Below are 17,195 nucleotides of genomic sequence, written 5' to 3'. Positions count from 1 at the left end.
CTGCCCTCCACTTACAATCAATGATGTGACTGCATCTTTGGAAGCATGGACAGCCTGCAATGTACTGACCGATTTAGGTAACTTTCCAAGAGAGTACAGTGATTCAATTCGGAAGGGTCTCATCTTAAACTCTTCTATGTGAGCCCAAACTGGAATGTCTGATTCATTCAACGAGAAATAGGATACACATTTTTTTATCAAAAAACTTTTGTAGTAATTTTCAATGTTAGGATAACCAAAACCCCCCTCATGTACACTCCTAACCATTAAATACCTGGGTATCCTTGGTTTCCTTGAAACTCCCCATAGAAACCCCTGAAAGACTCTATCCACATGGCCCAAAACTTTTTTCGTAAACCTTAAAGGTAGCGATTGAATAATGTACAGAACCTTAGGTAGGAGCACCATTTTAATAGCATTAACCTTTACCCAGATGGATAAAGAGAGTCTACTCCACCTACGGAGCATAGTCCTCATGCTTTCCAGAACCTTATCTATATTGAACTCCGCCATACCTTTCACATCTCTAGACAAAAAGACACCTAAATATTTCCCCCTACAGTTTTCCCATTTACAATTCCAATCTAATAATCGTCTACACACCTGAGCGTCTCGAGCTGGAAACACAACCGTCTTCTCCCAATTAACTTTATAACCTGAGAGCCCACCAAACTCAGAAATCATATTCTTCAAGATGTTTCCCCCCTCTACAGGATTACTAAGAACAATAACTAAATCATCAGCATACGCCAAAACCTTAACTTCAACTTCACCAACTATAAAACCGGTTAGGCAATCCGACTGCCGAATATATGACAAAAATGGCTCAAGAGCCAAATTAAAAAGGTAAGGTGATAGTGGTCATCCTTGACGTGTGCCTTTAAATAATCTAAAAGAAGATGAAAGTACCCCATTCACCCAGACCTTTGCACTAATACCCGACTGTAATGCCCCAACAGCATTTATAAATAGGGGACCAAAACCCATCTTATCCAAAGTAAAATTAAAAAAAGCCCAGGCCACATTATCAAATGCCTTCTCAGCGTCAAGAAATATGAAAATCAAATCATCAATTCCTGAGGATGACAAATTCAAAATATCCAAGAGAGTCCTAATATTATCATATCCATAAAGTTGCTTCATAAAACCCACTTGAGACCTACCAATTAACAAACCCATATATTTATCCAACCTGGAAGTCAAAATGTTCGTAAATAATTTTGCATCCACATTCAAAAGTGAAATGGGGCGATAATTACAACAATTCGATGCATCTTTCCCCTCCTTGGGGATTACCGTAATCACTGCCTCCCTCATTGAAGGACATAAAACACCCTCCATAAGAAACCGATTATAGAGTTCACATAATTCTGGAGCTAGCTGCTCAGCAAAAGATTGGTAAAACTCAGTCGGCAGTCCATCTGGGCCAGGTGACTTACCAGCACATGCTCTTGAGAGTATAACAATTCATAATAATTGGGAAAAGACTCACCAATATCCTTCCTTTTCACAATAATCCTACCAGACTCATCTTTTATTTTCTGGACAAAAGACCTCTCGCACAAACACTTCAACCTATTCGCAAGCAATTTACCCCCAGAATCCCCTCTCTCCCAGAAGTGTTGTTTAGAATAAAAAGTCCCACGGTCTGCTTGAATCTCAGACTCCAGACGCAACTGCTCATACAACCTTTCCATCTTTAAACGATCCCTCACTGATCCAGTACAAGCATAAGCCGATTGTGATTTACCCAGATCCAGCTCAAGATCTCTCATTTTTGCCTCCCCTTCCTTCCTCACTCTAGATGTCCAAGTAATCAATTCACACCTAGCTGAGGCCTTAAACGCATCCCAAACCATTAAACTATCAGCCGAACCCTTATTTACAGCAAAATAGTCTGACACAAAACCAGAAAGCGATTGTAATGCTTTTTCCTCTTTCAGAACAAATGGTTTTAGCCTCCACCTAGCAGAATCCGGAGAGTGCAGAGCAAGACACAATCTAACCAAAACTAGAGAATGATCCAAAAGATGCCGCTCACACATTCTAGCTTTGATTATCGTCTCAGCCATATGATCTGATATAAGTAAATAGTCAATCCTTGAAAAGGAATCATGAACCAGAGAGCAAAATGAATACTCTACTCTCTTCGGATGCAAGACTCTCCAAGAGTCAATCAAATCAAAGGTATCCACAAAATCACAAAATTCTCTACTAGATCTGTGGCCAGTAAAGGAGCACGCCGAAGATCTATCCAATTTGAAGTCCATAACACAATTGAAATCCCCACCTAAAATGATTACTTCTCCCCTCATGTCAGCCAGACGTTTATTTACAGTATCAAAAAAGAGACCCCCCACTGCACATGGGCCATAAACTGAGCCGATTGTAAACAGCCAATCTTCAAATTTCAAATCAACTAAAATGACCCGACCTGCATTGTCCATAACTATCTTATCAACACTTACACCCAACCCCCTTCTAACCAAAATTCCAACTCCTCGTGAATTAGTAGAATAACCATTCAACCACACCTTCGTATATCTAGAATTAGTAAGAAGGTTCTCAGTGCCATCCTCAAGGTGTGTCTCTTGAAATAGAACCACATCAATCTTTTCCCTCCATAATCTGGATAGAATTTTTTTCCTTTTAGAAGGACACCTCATACCTTTAACATTCCAAGTACCAATAGTCAATAAGCCCATACTTTAGTTCCCTCTAAAGCAAAAATCAGCAGAATCACCATTCACATGACCTCAATAAAGTGCATTACATCAAAATGATGAACAATAAGCAATTGACAATGGATAATCGAGTCAGAGCAAAAAACAACACACGTCTTGCTAAACAGACAAACAAAACAAAAGACACAAAGATACAAGTAAATTGAACAAAAAAGAGCCCAACAGCGATTGGGCCCACTATGAGTTACAATATATACAAAACTAGACCTATTCATGACCACCCTCCAGAAAGCTGTGCCCAAATTTAAAAGGTATAAACTATCCATCTAGACAGTGCAACAAGTACAAGTCGTGAACAACGAGTAATATTCCCCCCCAAACAGGAACCTGAGAAAGCCTCAACAAAACCCCAAAAGACCCATCACTCCAAAAATGCTGGCGCTACTATGTATATAGTCTCAGACAAACTCACCACTGCAAACAAACATTTATCCATCAGCAGCCACGCAAAACAAGCGACCTATGACCAAATCAAGAAATATATAAAACAATGTCTCGTCCGTGCCTAGTGGCACAGTGACTACAAGTGCACAAACGATTGAATAGAAGCGAAAGGGAAAGAGAGTAGTACTCCACATTAGCCCTACACAAAAGCACATAGACAACCTTATCACAGTACACACATCAGCACAAGATTGCTAGATCACATGAGAAAATTAAACACACACCACCAAACCGCTTAGCCATAACAACAGTGCCATAGACTACTTGCACTAACCCCAGCAACCACAATATGTATTACTACAAGGGTTCTCCCGAAACTAGTGCACAAACAGTGACACACAAGACCCAGAGAAAAGGCGCCCCGGAATACATTATCAACATAAAAGCATCACATGTCAAGTAGTAAGCAAAAACATATACTTCCCCACCAATCCACTAACACCAAGGTAAATGTTCAGTTGTATCACATGTCATTCTTATGAGCATTTTTCAAAAATGATACCAAAATCCCACAAGATCTAATAATACATTTACCCTCATATTGCAAAAGAGAGAGAAAAGGAAGTCATAGAATGTGCAGGTTGTATAAATGTCACAGTAACCTCCTGTGTTTCTCGGATTATTAGGAAGAATCTTTATGAATTGAAAAGCCCCGACAAATCAAATCTCAAGCCTGGGGCACTGATAATGAACGAGCCACAAATGACGGTGAAAGAAATGGTGTGCCTTCTTTGTGAAATGCACTGCTCATGCCGCTGACAGAAACACATCGACGTTGCATTGCAGGTGGCAGCACCACACCATTTCACTGTTTACCCCCTACTTGAAAGTTATTGCCCATTTTGAAAGAGCCACACAGACAGGTATGGCGCATAGTTGGAGGACTGGTAGGAGCTGGTTGTTCCTAACATTACCATACATCATGTAACGGGCCGTGCGTAAAGATGTACAAGGCTGCATACATGTCTCAAGTTGCTGATCACAAACAAGCTTGGGAGAGAAAACATACACCAAGATGAAGAACAAGAGCGCCAACACGCATGGGAAGGCTGCGTGAGATACAAATGAGTAAAAAAAAACTCAGTGTCAGCACAAGTGAGACGATGGTGCTGTGCGATATGAGCAGCCCCCAACGACCGGTAAACAGCTCCATATACATATCAATTGAGAGACTCAGTCATACCTTTTTCCCGACATCGAAAATCACTGTTTCCGTCAGAGCCGCTCATCACAGGAAAAAAATACGCTTGACCATGTACCCTAGAGATCATCCAAGTTCACATCCCTTTGTCCATCACCGTCACGGCCAATTACATTACTTCCAATTGCTGAAGACCGACCCTTCCTCGCAATCCACTCGCCAGGCCTCCGTAAGCAATGCATAGTACGCCATGCACCGCATCACGTACGGCACGCTTACAAGTAAACACAGAAGGTACCTTCTTCTAACAGATTCGCATGGCCATGCCGAATTTACAACAGTTTGACATTAAAAAAAAACCATAGATTTCTGAGAGAAATATTACAGTATAAGTAAAAATAAAAATAAATACCACACAACAATAAATAAAACAAACAAGCGCAATTCAGTACTATTATTTATCTCTTTTCTTTTTCTGTTGTTGCGTAGATTTTTGAGAAGTAGGTGCAGTACTTGCTTCCATAGGTTCCACATCCAGGTCAGTTAAAAAGGCTTCAGCTTGCCTGCAATCCATAAATGAATGTACTCTGCCTTCAACCACAATACGGAGTATTGCAGGGTAGATCATATAGTATTTAAGATGTTTGCTTCTTGCTTTCTCCTTAGCTACTTGGAAGCATCTCCTTTTCGCAATAATGTCTTTACTCAAATCAGCAAAAATCATTATTTTGTGTCCTCCCCAGGCAAGATCACCATTTTCACGGGATTTTCTCAGAATGAGCTCTCTTGTTGGGTATCTCAGAAACTTTACAATAAAATGTCTAGGTCTCTGGCCCAGGGCGGGCTTCTGACCAAGCGACCTGTGTGCCCTCTCAATTTCCAATGGCTGCTTCAGGTCCAAATTCAGCATGGAAACAAGTGCTTTCTCCAGGAATGCAATAGGATTACCATGCTCAGCATTTTCAGGAAAACCAGCAATCCTCACATTGTTGCGCCTTGAAACATTTTCTTGCTCAGAAAGTTTTGATGACAATTTCTCATTCACCTCTTCCAGATGTCTGACTCGATCTGCCAAACGAGTAACCTGGTCATCCACTGTTGTAAGGTGTTTCTCCATAGAAACTACCTTTGAGGTAAGGTCCAAGTATCTCTCTTCAGAGGTGATCAGCTTTGCCTTGATGTCAGACATTTCAGCCATCAATCTGTGAAGCATGTCCAAGATCTTGTCATCACGTCCCTCCTCCTCTCCTTTCTGCCTTTTGGCTGGTTGAACAGTTTTAATCACAAGTGATTCCTCAGCCATAATGAAGATGGATAGTATTCAAATAGCTACAGTTGGCACAGGAGCTCAGCACCTAAGCAGCCATTCCTGAAGCTGCAGTTCTAATGAGGTTCTCCATTTTCTTGGCCGTAATGATTTTTATGAAATCAATTACTTGATTTTCAATCATTTCAAATTTTTCTTTAATATTAAGAATAGTGGTGTCTGCTTTAAAGGCCAATTCAGCTTTTTCAATCTCTTCGCCCACTGCCATACTTTTTTTCAATGCTGTATTTATGGTGAGGAGCATCCAGTCTCTGCTACATTTCATGCCTTGGAACAGGGATGATCATAAAGTTTGAAATATGGCACTGAATAAAATGAATTCTGTGTGTCATATCTTTAACCTTTAAATAAATAAAGGGCCCACCTGGATTGTCTACAGGTTGCCTACAGTTTTGAGGCACGTGTATGAGATATTTGCCTACATGGAGGTACTTAGCCAATATTTGGATCCTAACCATGGGACACCAGATATAATTGATGGGTAGTGAGATAGATTAGTTTGATCTCTTTCTTAATATAATTGCGAGTACTACTGAGTGAAGGGAGATAGTAAGCTATTTTAATTATTTTTAATATGTGTATTTGTTTTACTTTTAGAATCTGTTAATGTTCATCCGATCCTGATGAAGACTTATATATTTTGTCAAGTCGAAACTATTTACCAACTGGAAAGCCTGTGTTCTAAAGAAGATCTGCATTTATGTGCACTAATAGTCGATACTTTATTTGGAATTAACTATTGTTAGATGTATATGGGAAGAGATTGTGAAATTAATTGTACATTTCTCTGTTGTATCTTAAAATAATTGACATTTTTTTTAGGGATTTATTTAGACTGAATGAATTAATGTTTGGATGCATGTTTTATAGAATGCTTTTATAACTAAATTGATTAAAATGTGTAATGTTTTTGCATTTAAATCAAAATAAAATGAAATAATGATTTGATTAGCTTTCTGCCCTCCTTCTCCTAGTTAGTCCCGCTCTCCTGGTACCACCCTGTATTTCATTGTATGCTTCTACCTCAAGGTGCCAGTGATTGTTGAGGTTCCCACTTTGGGCTTTGTATGTTTATCTAGGGTAAGACCTTGTGATTTGTGAATGGTGACTGCGTATGCTAGAGTTAGAGAAAATTGTTCTCTGCGTACATACCTGTCTTTGAAAAGAAGGAATCCAGCTGAGGAGCGTCCTATCCTTTTTACTTCTGATAGTTTGTCAAAGAGAATATTGACAAACTGAATGTTGCTGTCACGTGGGTATGTTTCAAAGCCAATAACTGTACCAAGTGCTCTAATAACTAGTCCTTGCTCCACGCCAAGGTTACATTTAAGCATTACTCTACAGTTTAAAGATAATTTTAATATTTTCTCCAAACCAGCTGTGTTGGAGATAGATTTTTCTAAGGTATTTAGTCTTGCTGTGGCTTGTTGACACATGGATAGTGTCATACCATGTACGTCCAGTTTGTCTGTGGAGCAAATTTCAATTATTGGTTGCATTTCTTTTTTCAACATTGTTTCATTGAATTTGGAACAGCTTGCAAGAGTTGGCATCAAAGACATACAATTGACATTTTTGTCTGCTAATTGTTCCATGACATCAGTAGCACATGAGTTATGGCCATAACGTGCATGGATGTGCCGGGTTTTTAATATTGCTTGTGCTTCTTGAGATAGTACACCAACTCTAATACTTTATAAAATGTTGGCGTAGGTGATGTCTGCAGACTGGCGCATGTTTTCTGTTAATCCTCTTTATTGGAAATGTTGCCAAAGGTTAACATTTCCTATGCTGCCAACAGTTTTGTGGCAGAGTTTGTGTCCTAAGGTTTTAAAAATAGGTTCACCTTTCACTGGTGTCAATTGAAGAAGATCTCTTGTTTGTTTGTTTGTTTATTTGTAATTCGCGCCAGACCCAAGGGTAACCGGGCGCAGTGAAGAGAATATGCAAAGCTTACAATGTTTCATAGAATTACAGTGTTACAAAGAGTTACAGTGTTACATAGGATTACAATGTTACATAATTTACAGTGATAAGGAGAAGGTATGTACAGACTTAGCAGGGGTCATATCTAATCAAGAGGTTGAGGCATTGCTATAAGGCGAGGCGGTCAGTTATATACAATGTTACTATAATTATTTACAATTGTGATATATCTCTAATAATACATATATACATTCAGATAAAGTAGCATAACACAAGTGTCTATCAGTACCTTACATGTTTTTGTCATTGAGGTGTTTGACAAGATTAATTCTAAAGTGTGAGAAAGGTTGGTCTGTTCTCAAGTTGTGTGGCAGGGCATTCCACCATTTAGCAGCTAACACGGGGAAACTGGTACCGCCAATTTTAGCAAGTTTAAATCTAGGAATTACCAGGCAGTTGGAGTTGGGAGTTCTTGTAGGCCTACTGGAGATTTTTCTTTTTATTTTGTCCATCAGGTAGCTAGGAGCAGCGTTGTTGAGGGCTTTGTGCGTCAAGGAGAACATTTTTAGATGGATTATATTGTCATTGGAAAGCCATTTGTAATGGTGTCTGATAGAGGAGATATGTTCCCTTTTATTTATGCCTAGAGCAGCTCTGATGGCATTATTTTGTAAGATTTGTAGCCTTTTGGTGATAGTTTTGTTAGCACCACTGTAAAGGGCATTACAATAATCAAGTCGGGATAATATTAAGGCTCTCGCTAGGATCATGCAACTATCGTTAGATAAGAAAGGTTTACCTGCTCTTATTAATTTACAGGTATAAGCTGTGGTGGAAGCTAAGGAGTTAACTTGTTTGGTGAAAGACATGGTGGAATCGAGATAGAAAACTAGTGTTTTTATTTCTCTCGAAACCTTAATGCTATTGCCATCTATGTTAAACATGGAGTAGTCCTTGCCTAACTTGTTGATATTGGCCTGCGTGCCCAGGATGATCAGCTCGGTCTTATCACCATTCAGGGGCAGAGGCCATGGGATGCCATCCATGCCTGAATAATGACGTACACCCTATTCACCAACTCCCTGTCCTTGCTGTGATCCCCAGAAAGCGGGAGGAGAATCTGTGTATCATCTGCATAATTCGTGTAGGTGATACCTAGAAGGTCCAGATCATTGAAGAGGGGTTTAGTGGATATGTTGTATAGGGTCGGTGAGACACAAGAGCCTTGAGGGACTCCGCACGTGATTGGTGAAGGGTCGGCTGCTGCTGAAGGGGAGAAGACTCTAATTGTTCTCTCGCTCAAAAAGGATTCAATCCATCTAATGGCATGGGTGGAGAAGTATGCAGCAGTGTCCAAGTGTTTGCAAAGGACCTTGTGGTCCACCAGGTCGAAAACAGCTGAGAGATCAAGTAGAAGGAGGAGTGCTGTCTTACCTTGATCTCTCAGTTCATCTATTTGGGTCTTTAAATCAATGAGGGCAGTTTCAGTTCCATGGAGTGGACGGAAACCAGATTGTCTAACTCCCAATAGATTATGTAGTTCAAGGTGTCTTTGAATTTGTGTATAGGCAACCTTGTCTAGTATTTTCAGTAAGAAAGGTACCGTAGTAATGGACCGATAGTTAGTGGGGATGAGGGGGTCTAGAGTCTGCTTCTTGAGAAGTGGGAGCACCCATGATTGTTTTACGTTAGCCGGGATGTTGCCTGTGGGGAAGGAGGCGTTTATCAATTTGGAAATGAATGGTGAGAGGTCTCTGGCAGCGTCTTTTATTAATTGAGCTGGGCAGATGTCACCTTTGCAATTCGAAGGTTTGAGGGAAAGGATGGTTTTCTCTACCTCTAAGGTGGTAGTTTTAGTGAAGGAGAATTTGTTCAATTATTTGCGCTGAAAATGCAGATTTGCGCGCCTTTCTGCCCGAAAATCGCCATACTTCAAACAGGGATTTTCGGGCAGAAAGGCGCACAAATCTGCGTTTTCAGCACAAATAATACCATAAATCAGGCAGTTTTGGGGTATGTGGTATAGACACATGGTTTCCAAAGTGGTGCTCCTGTTTGGGTAGTATGTGTCTAGTAAGTTGTTTTTCAAAATGTCTTAGCTGTTGGGATAATTTTTGGCCATTGTTTCTATGTCGTCGTACGATTTGAGAACTCTTGTTCTAGATTTAGCAAGACCAAGACTTAGCCATACTATTGTCAAGGAGTTCCCCTCTTCTCACCTGGGTCCGTTCTTTGCTGGAGTCCTTGGTCGCTGCCTTCTTGCGGACGGACCTGGTTTTGAGCAAGGCTGCCCGAGTCTCTTCTGATTCCAGAGTGTGTTCAGTTTCCAGGACGCGGAGCCAGGAATCCGGGAAACTAGGAAGAGTGCAACTAGCACACGAGTCCAGGAGATAGGAGGAAAGGAAGGGGCAAGGAACGGGTAGATAGACAGGTACAAGGGAAACAATACAGCGAGCTACGGGACACACGTCGGATCGCTACTTTGCAATAGCATTGAGACGCGCGGAGCTGCGGAAGGAGTGGTCTATTAATAGAATACGTTACATCCAGAGCGTGGAGCGAGAAAGGGGTTTCACGCTGGCCGACCATGTTGGGAGTATTATGGAGTGCAAGCCCCGTTGTGACAAGGACCAGGAAGTCCAAAAGAGACGTGTTCTGTAGTTCGTGACAGCATGCATCCTGCGAAGATCCTTTCCTCCAGGTTTGCCCGGGTGTATGAGGTGAAATCTTCTGAGCAACCGAGGGGCCTTGATATTAGAAATAGGTTCCCAGGTCCTTTCACTAGGAGGGTATCCTTTCCATTCAACCAGGTATTGAAGCTGGCCCCGTTTATACCTGGAATCGCAAATCCGGGACACCTCATATTCCAGTTGGTTGTCGACCAGCAGAGGAGGAGGTCTACAGGATTTCCGGGAGGATGAAATGTAGGGTTCCAATAAGGAGGCATGAAAAACTGGATGAATTTGCTTCCATGAGTCTAGTAGTTTGATCCGATATGAGACAGGGTTAATAATTTCCTTGATGGGAAACGGACCATAGTACTGGGGTGCCAATTTGTTTGGTCGTAGATGTCGGGGTCGTAATTTTGATGACAACCATACTTGGTCACCGACTGCATAAGAGGGGCCAGGGCTTCTTTTGGAATCCGCATATCTCTTAGTCTGCGTTCTGGCCTTCTCTAAGTATTCCTTGACCTCCTGGTGTATGTTGATGAGGGTTTCGGTCCAGGAGTCAACAGTAGGTACCGGTGTAGAATGAGGAAGAACAGAGGGCAAAACCGATGGATGGAACCCTTGATTACAATAAAAAAGGACTGGTCTTGAGCGCTGAATGTTCGGAGTTGTTGGCGAATTCAGCAACGGGTATCAGGAGTGACCAGTCATCCTGGACCTTGGTGGCAAAACATCGAAGATACTGTTCCAGGGTCTGATTCACACCTCCTGTGGCTCCGTTGGTTTGGGGCTGATACCCTGAAGAGAGGGCACGTTGTATTCCCAGAATTCGGCAGAGATGTTTCCAGAATTGTGAGACGTATTGAGGTCCTCTATCAGATATGATCTTGGAAGGAAGTCCATGCAGACGGAATATGTGTTCCAGAAAGATTTCAGCTAGTACGGAGGAGGATGGTAGTTTACTGAGGGGCGTAAAATGAGCCATATGAGTGAACAAGTCTATGGTAAACATGATAGTAGTGTATCCTCGATATGGTGGTAGTTCCACAATGAAGTCTGTAGCGATGAATTTCCATGGGCTAGTTGGCAGTGTTGGTTGCAGTAGAAGACCCGCCAGTCTCTTGTTATCATGCTTATTTTGAGCACAGACAACGCAAGCTTGGACGTACTGCTGTACGTCAGTCTTCATCTTAGGCCACCAGAAATGTCTCTGTATAAGACGGAGGGTATTGGTGATCCCACGATGCCCGGAGTGAAGTGTGTCATGACAGAGGTTTATTATTTTCTGTTGTAATTTCTGTGTAGGAATGAGCAGTGCATTGTCCTTGAATACATTTCTTTCCTTGGCTCTTAGATTCCATTGATTTTTCCTTGACATATCCTTCCACAACTCAGAGGATTGGGTTTGCGCTCGGATTTCTTCCAGGAGGTGGACTGCTTGAGCTATGAAGACCGTGGAGGAAAACATCTTAGGATATGCCTTATCTTCAGTGGTTACGTAGTCAGGATGTCGAGACAAGGCGTCAGCAATCAGGTTATGTGATCCGCAGACATGAGTGATGTGGAACTGGTACTGGGCAAAAAAGTAGGCCCAACGTGCCTGACGAGTATTTCTTCATTCCAATGACTGTAGAATCTGATTCCGATGGTCCGTATGGACTTGGACTGGATGTCTAGCTCCCAGAAGCAGATGCCGCCATTCAGTGAAGGCTTGGCGGATGGCTAACAATTCCTTTTCCAAGATGGAGTAGTGTGTTTCACTCGGAGTCAGGGTTCGTGAAAGATAAGCAATGGGGTGTTCCAGCTTATCTTCTAATTTCTGTTTCAACACTGCTCCTATGGCATAATTAGAGGCATCCATTTCCACTAGAAATGGTCGGTTTATGTCAGGTTGGGATAAAATAGGAGCTTGTGTAAACTCAGTCTTCAAACGCTGAAACGCTGTGTCTTGCTGTGTGGACCAGATAATAGGGGTGTCCTTCTTTAAGAGAGCAACGATCGGTTGAACAATCTCGGAAAAGGTAGATATGAACTTCCGGTAGAAATTGGCAAGCTCCAGGAAGGATTGAACTTGTTTCACGGACGTGGGAGCAGGCCATACCAGAATGGCCTTTACCTTTGAAGGGTCCATACCGATTCCCTCTGGGCTAAGGATAAATTCTAGGTAGTGAACAGAGGTAACGTGAAACAAGCATTTTTTGGGTTTGGCTAAGAGTTGGTGTTCACAGAGTTTTTGTAGTACTGCAAATCATTTACGTGTTCTTCATGCTTTTGAGGGTCTTTAGAAAAGATCAATATGTCATCCAGATATACAATGACGAAGAGGAACAACATGTCAGAGAACACCCTATCCATAAAACGTTGGAAGACTGCCGGGGCATTAGCTAGTCCAAAGGGCGTGACCAGGTATTTGTAATGGCCAAAGGGTGTTCTAAAGGCGGTTTTCCACTCGTCTCCTTCCCGGATACGGATCAAATGATAGGCACCCCGGAGATCCAACTTGGTGAATATTACCACGGCTCTTACGGCTTCCAGGATATCCGAAATCAAGGGTAGTGGGTATCGGTCTTTGAGGGTCCATTGATTTAGGCCACGATAATCGAGGCAGGGTCTGAGTTCCTGGGTATCCTCTTTGGGAACAAAGAATAACAAAGCACCTGCTGGAGATTTTGTAGGTCTTATGGTGCTGTTTTCAAGGTTGGTATCCAGGTATTCTTTGAGGGCCTTTTTCTCGGGTTCAGAAAGGATGAACATCCTACTGAAGGGTATCACTGCTGAGGGTTCCGTTTCTATTGCGCAGTCTTCAGGCCTGTGTGGGGGTAAGGCCTGGACTATGGCAGTCGGAAACACATCAGCGTAACCTTGGTAGGCCTCAGGGACTTGTATGATATTGGAAACCATGAGTGGTGTTTCTTGGTCTTTATGCGGTTCCTTAGGGGGTGTTAATGAAGGTTCCCCCCTTCTCACCTGGGTCCGTTCTTTGCTGGAGTCCTTGGTCGATGCCTTCTTGCGGACGGACCTGGTTTTGAACAAGGCTGCCCGAGTCTCTTCTGACTCCAGAGTGCATTCAGTTTCCGGGACGTGGATCCAGGAATCCGGGAAACTAGGAACAGTGCAACTAGCACACGAGTCCAGGAGATAGGAGGAAAGGAAGGGGCAAGGAACAGGCATATAGACAGGTACAAGGGAAATAATACCGCGAGCTATGGGACACATGTCGGTTCGCTACTTCGCAATAGCAATGAGACGCGCGGAGATGCGGAAGGTGTGGTCTATTAATAGAATACGTTACGTCCAGCGCATGGAGCAAGAAAGGGGTTTCACGCTGGACGACCGTGTTGGGAGTATTATGGAGTGCAAGCCCCGTTGCGACAAGGACCAGGAAGTCCAAAAGGGACGTGTTCTGTAGTTCATGACAACTATGTTTTCAGATTTTCCATACAAAGCAGTACCGGTTAAAAGATGTGCAGCTTCATAGCAGCCACATTCTCTATGAGAGAGCATTTTTATGCCTAAGCTGTACAATTTCTGAGACAGTGTTTTGTCCAATGATAGGTCTTTCCCGAGGTCTTGAAGCTCTGTTTTTTCTGCTTTGGTTAAGTAGGCTGTAACATATCATGCAACTGCAGTGGAATTGTCTGCAATGTACTGCACATCTATGTTTGCATTCCAGAAGAGGGCAATGATTGCATTGTAATCATTGATATATTTTGCTTCTTCTGTTCTTTTTATGTAATATGTGTTCTTAGGTGATTTACCTTTAACACCATGTCTAACTGAAGACATGAAGTTGTTCACTTCACCTGTTTCTGTAACTGGTCTAAGGAAAGCAAAGCGGCATTTGGTGTAGTACTTCCCTTTGTTTTTGTATTTGCGACGACAATATTTCCCACATTTGTGTCTTTGAAATTGTACAATTTGTGCATGAAGATTGTTTCTGATGGAATTTCACAAGTGACATATTTTTCGATAAACTGTAAAACAGTGGCATCACTGTCTTGACTAAATTTAGGAGCATCTTTAATCCATAAAAGCATGTGGATATGTGGTGCTCCTCTGGCTTGGTATTCTTTTCTCCAAAACAAGTGTTGCACTTCTCAGAGGGGAGGAACAGTTTTATTACAAATAAAGTGTAGCATACCAATGAAGCGATAATGGAAATATCTTGAAACATTAACAGGATCTAGAGAGCAAAGTTCTCCAGGTGTTAGTATATCTATGTTTGTTTTGTTTTTGTTTAATATGTGTAGGAAATCATGTAAATCTTCCCATGTATATTCTGCACAACTTAATGTAACAAACCAAGTGGGCAGGCCAAGGTTTCTTATCATACAACTTACATCTCAGTGACGTCGGAACCAGTACTCTTTAGTACCACGCATGTTTGCTAACAGATTTGTAATTCTTGATTGTAAAACCTCATCTTTTTCTTGCACTTTTTGTAGTAATTGCGTAACTGACATATTTTGAATGTGGGTACCTGATTTCAATGTGTGTGCAACTCCGTAGCATAGAGCTGCTAGTTCACTTTCAAAGAGTAAGTGGAATATGTATTCCACATTTTGTCTAAATCTGGGATCTTCAGAATACATTAGCTACGAGCATTATTCTGATGCTGTTATCTGAATGGATATATCATCGTACCTTCCTCCTTTCCCAGTAGGAAAGAGTAGAGGAAAAGCTTTTGCTTCTATACTTTTTTCTCATATGCTCATGGGTGATCCTTTGGTTTCTCGCAATTGGTACGTTTCTGGTGCATCATCTATGGTGTCATTAGAGTGTAATAGATGAATTGTATAATGGTCTAAAATATTGGATACTGTAGCAGGATCTAGAAGTTCCAATTGACCAGTTTCTGGTGACTCTTGAATTATTTCAGTGGTTTCCCTCAAGTTTTCTTCAATATTAATTATTTGTAGTATTCATTATTGTCTTTTAGATATTGCAAGGCTTGTCTAACTTTATGTAAGTCTACGAGTTGTTGCCAATTTTTTTTGTCTTTTGTAGGTAAACCATTTACTAAGACAATTAAAGATTGCTCTAATGGACGTTGCACTCCCAGAGTGTGCACATTTTCTTTCAGATCTAATGGTAAATAAACTACTTTGCCACGAATGCCTTTCACTAATTCAGAGGGAGGTAATTTTGCTGTTTTTGGTTGAAGGCGTATTATTGCTTGAAATGAGTACACTGTTTGAATTATGATGCTCTCATATACATTGAGTTGTTGCAGGGGTTTTGGTAGTGGGAATAATTCCAAGTTATTTGTGATAGCATGTGAAGGAGTTCGGTTGTTGTGAAGTTTTGTAGTGCACTAACTGCAAATTATTAAGGGGTCAGTTATTTCATATTTGTTTTCTGCTATAGGGTAGAGAGCTAATTCAAATCATTTGGAATCTTCAATGTCTTCTATTTTGTATGTTAAGTCTACAGTTTTTGTGTTACTTTTATAAAAAGTTCTGCGGCAACACACACACATGGTTTGGTACTTCAGCGGATGTACTTTTAAATGTTTGCATTTCTTTTTTGTATGTGTGTAGTAGAAGGTTGCCATATGTATGATTGTTGCTAGTCTGTTGTAAAGCTATTGCATTTTGTAAGTGGCTTTCACTTCCAAAATATTTTCTCTGGATATGCTCTATTTCTTCAATTAGGTCTTTGGCTGTACCATGTAGAAGATTGTTATTTAAAATGGCTAGTGGTAAAGCAGGACTTTTAGCATAGTACAGTTTATAGACTAGATTTCTTATAGTTGAATGATGTGTTGATATCATTTTGATATGACGGAAGGTGCTTTTGCAAATAGGTCCTGAAATGCAGGTCCTTGTAGTCCTGTGTATTTGCGCACTGGACAGGTATCCATATTTTGTAGTAGTTTCATTTTGATTTTGTCTTTCACATACTGATTGAAGAAATGGCATAAAGATTAGAAAGATTTTTTGGCAATGTTACACATTGACGTGCATGGCCATTTGTATACTGGATGTTCTGATTCAGTCGAATGGAGAGGTGATAGTGAGTTTTCTGGAGATATTTTTGTAAGCAGCATTTCTTTTTGCATTATGGTATTATTAGGTTTTTCATACCCTCGTCCACTGCTATGTATGGCAATTGTGTTTGTTTGCTTTTGTTTGTATGCTTCTTCATTGAAATATGGTTCTGTGCTCGTGGTGTGACTCCATTCACAGATATTTAAGAAGTTATTTTTGTTGACATTCCTTTTATTGAGAAGTCTTTTTTGTAATTTAGTAGTTAGTTTTGTTAGTGGTTTCATTCTATTTAACACTAAAATAAATAACTTCCCTTTCAGAAGGATTGCACCGTCTATCAAAGCTTCTAAGATTAATTTTCTACGGTAGGTTTTAAGAGTTGTGCATGATTTCTCTCCTGATTTTATAAGATTCTGACGGACTCTATTGCGGAACATTTTTTCTAAAATACTTTTTTTGGTATGGTTACTTGCCACTACATCAAGATTTATAGGAGCAGTGTTAGCAGAAGTGGTAGCTGAATTCTTGTTAATCACTTTCCGTTTCATTTTGCATTTTGAAAGGGGAGGGAAAGTTTTTGTATTGGAAGCTTGTTTTGTTTCACTTAATGACTCGGATCTTTTATTTGAACTTTTTTTACAAATTCTGCTAGAGATGGATGCTTATTTTGTACACTTTTATTTTCATTTGCTCTACTTCTGCGTTGCTTTCTACGGACTTGCTTTTTCGTAGGCATTCTTTGGGGTCTGTTGAAAAAAAAAGAAGGTATGAGTTGGGGTGTTCTGCAATGTATGTGTGCTGTGTGCATGAGTGTCTGAGTATGATGGTAAGGATGTATGTGATGGTGTGTGATTGTGCATTGGGCAGCTACAACTAGTTGGGAAGGCTATTCTTGTATTTGTGTGTTACTATACTGGGGTTCAGATGACAGTAGAAAGTAAGCTAGTGGTG

This window comes from Ambystoma mexicanum, chromosome 8 (genome assembly GCF_040938575.1).
Source record: "Ambystoma mexicanum isolate Mex_15411 chromosome 8, UKY_AmexF1_1, whole genome shotgun sequence".
In the NCBI taxonomy this organism is placed as follows: domain Eukaryota; kingdom Metazoa; phylum Chordata; class Amphibia; order Caudata; family Ambystomatidae; genus Ambystoma; species Ambystoma mexicanum.
This window is presented reverse-complemented; position numbering follows the sequence as displayed.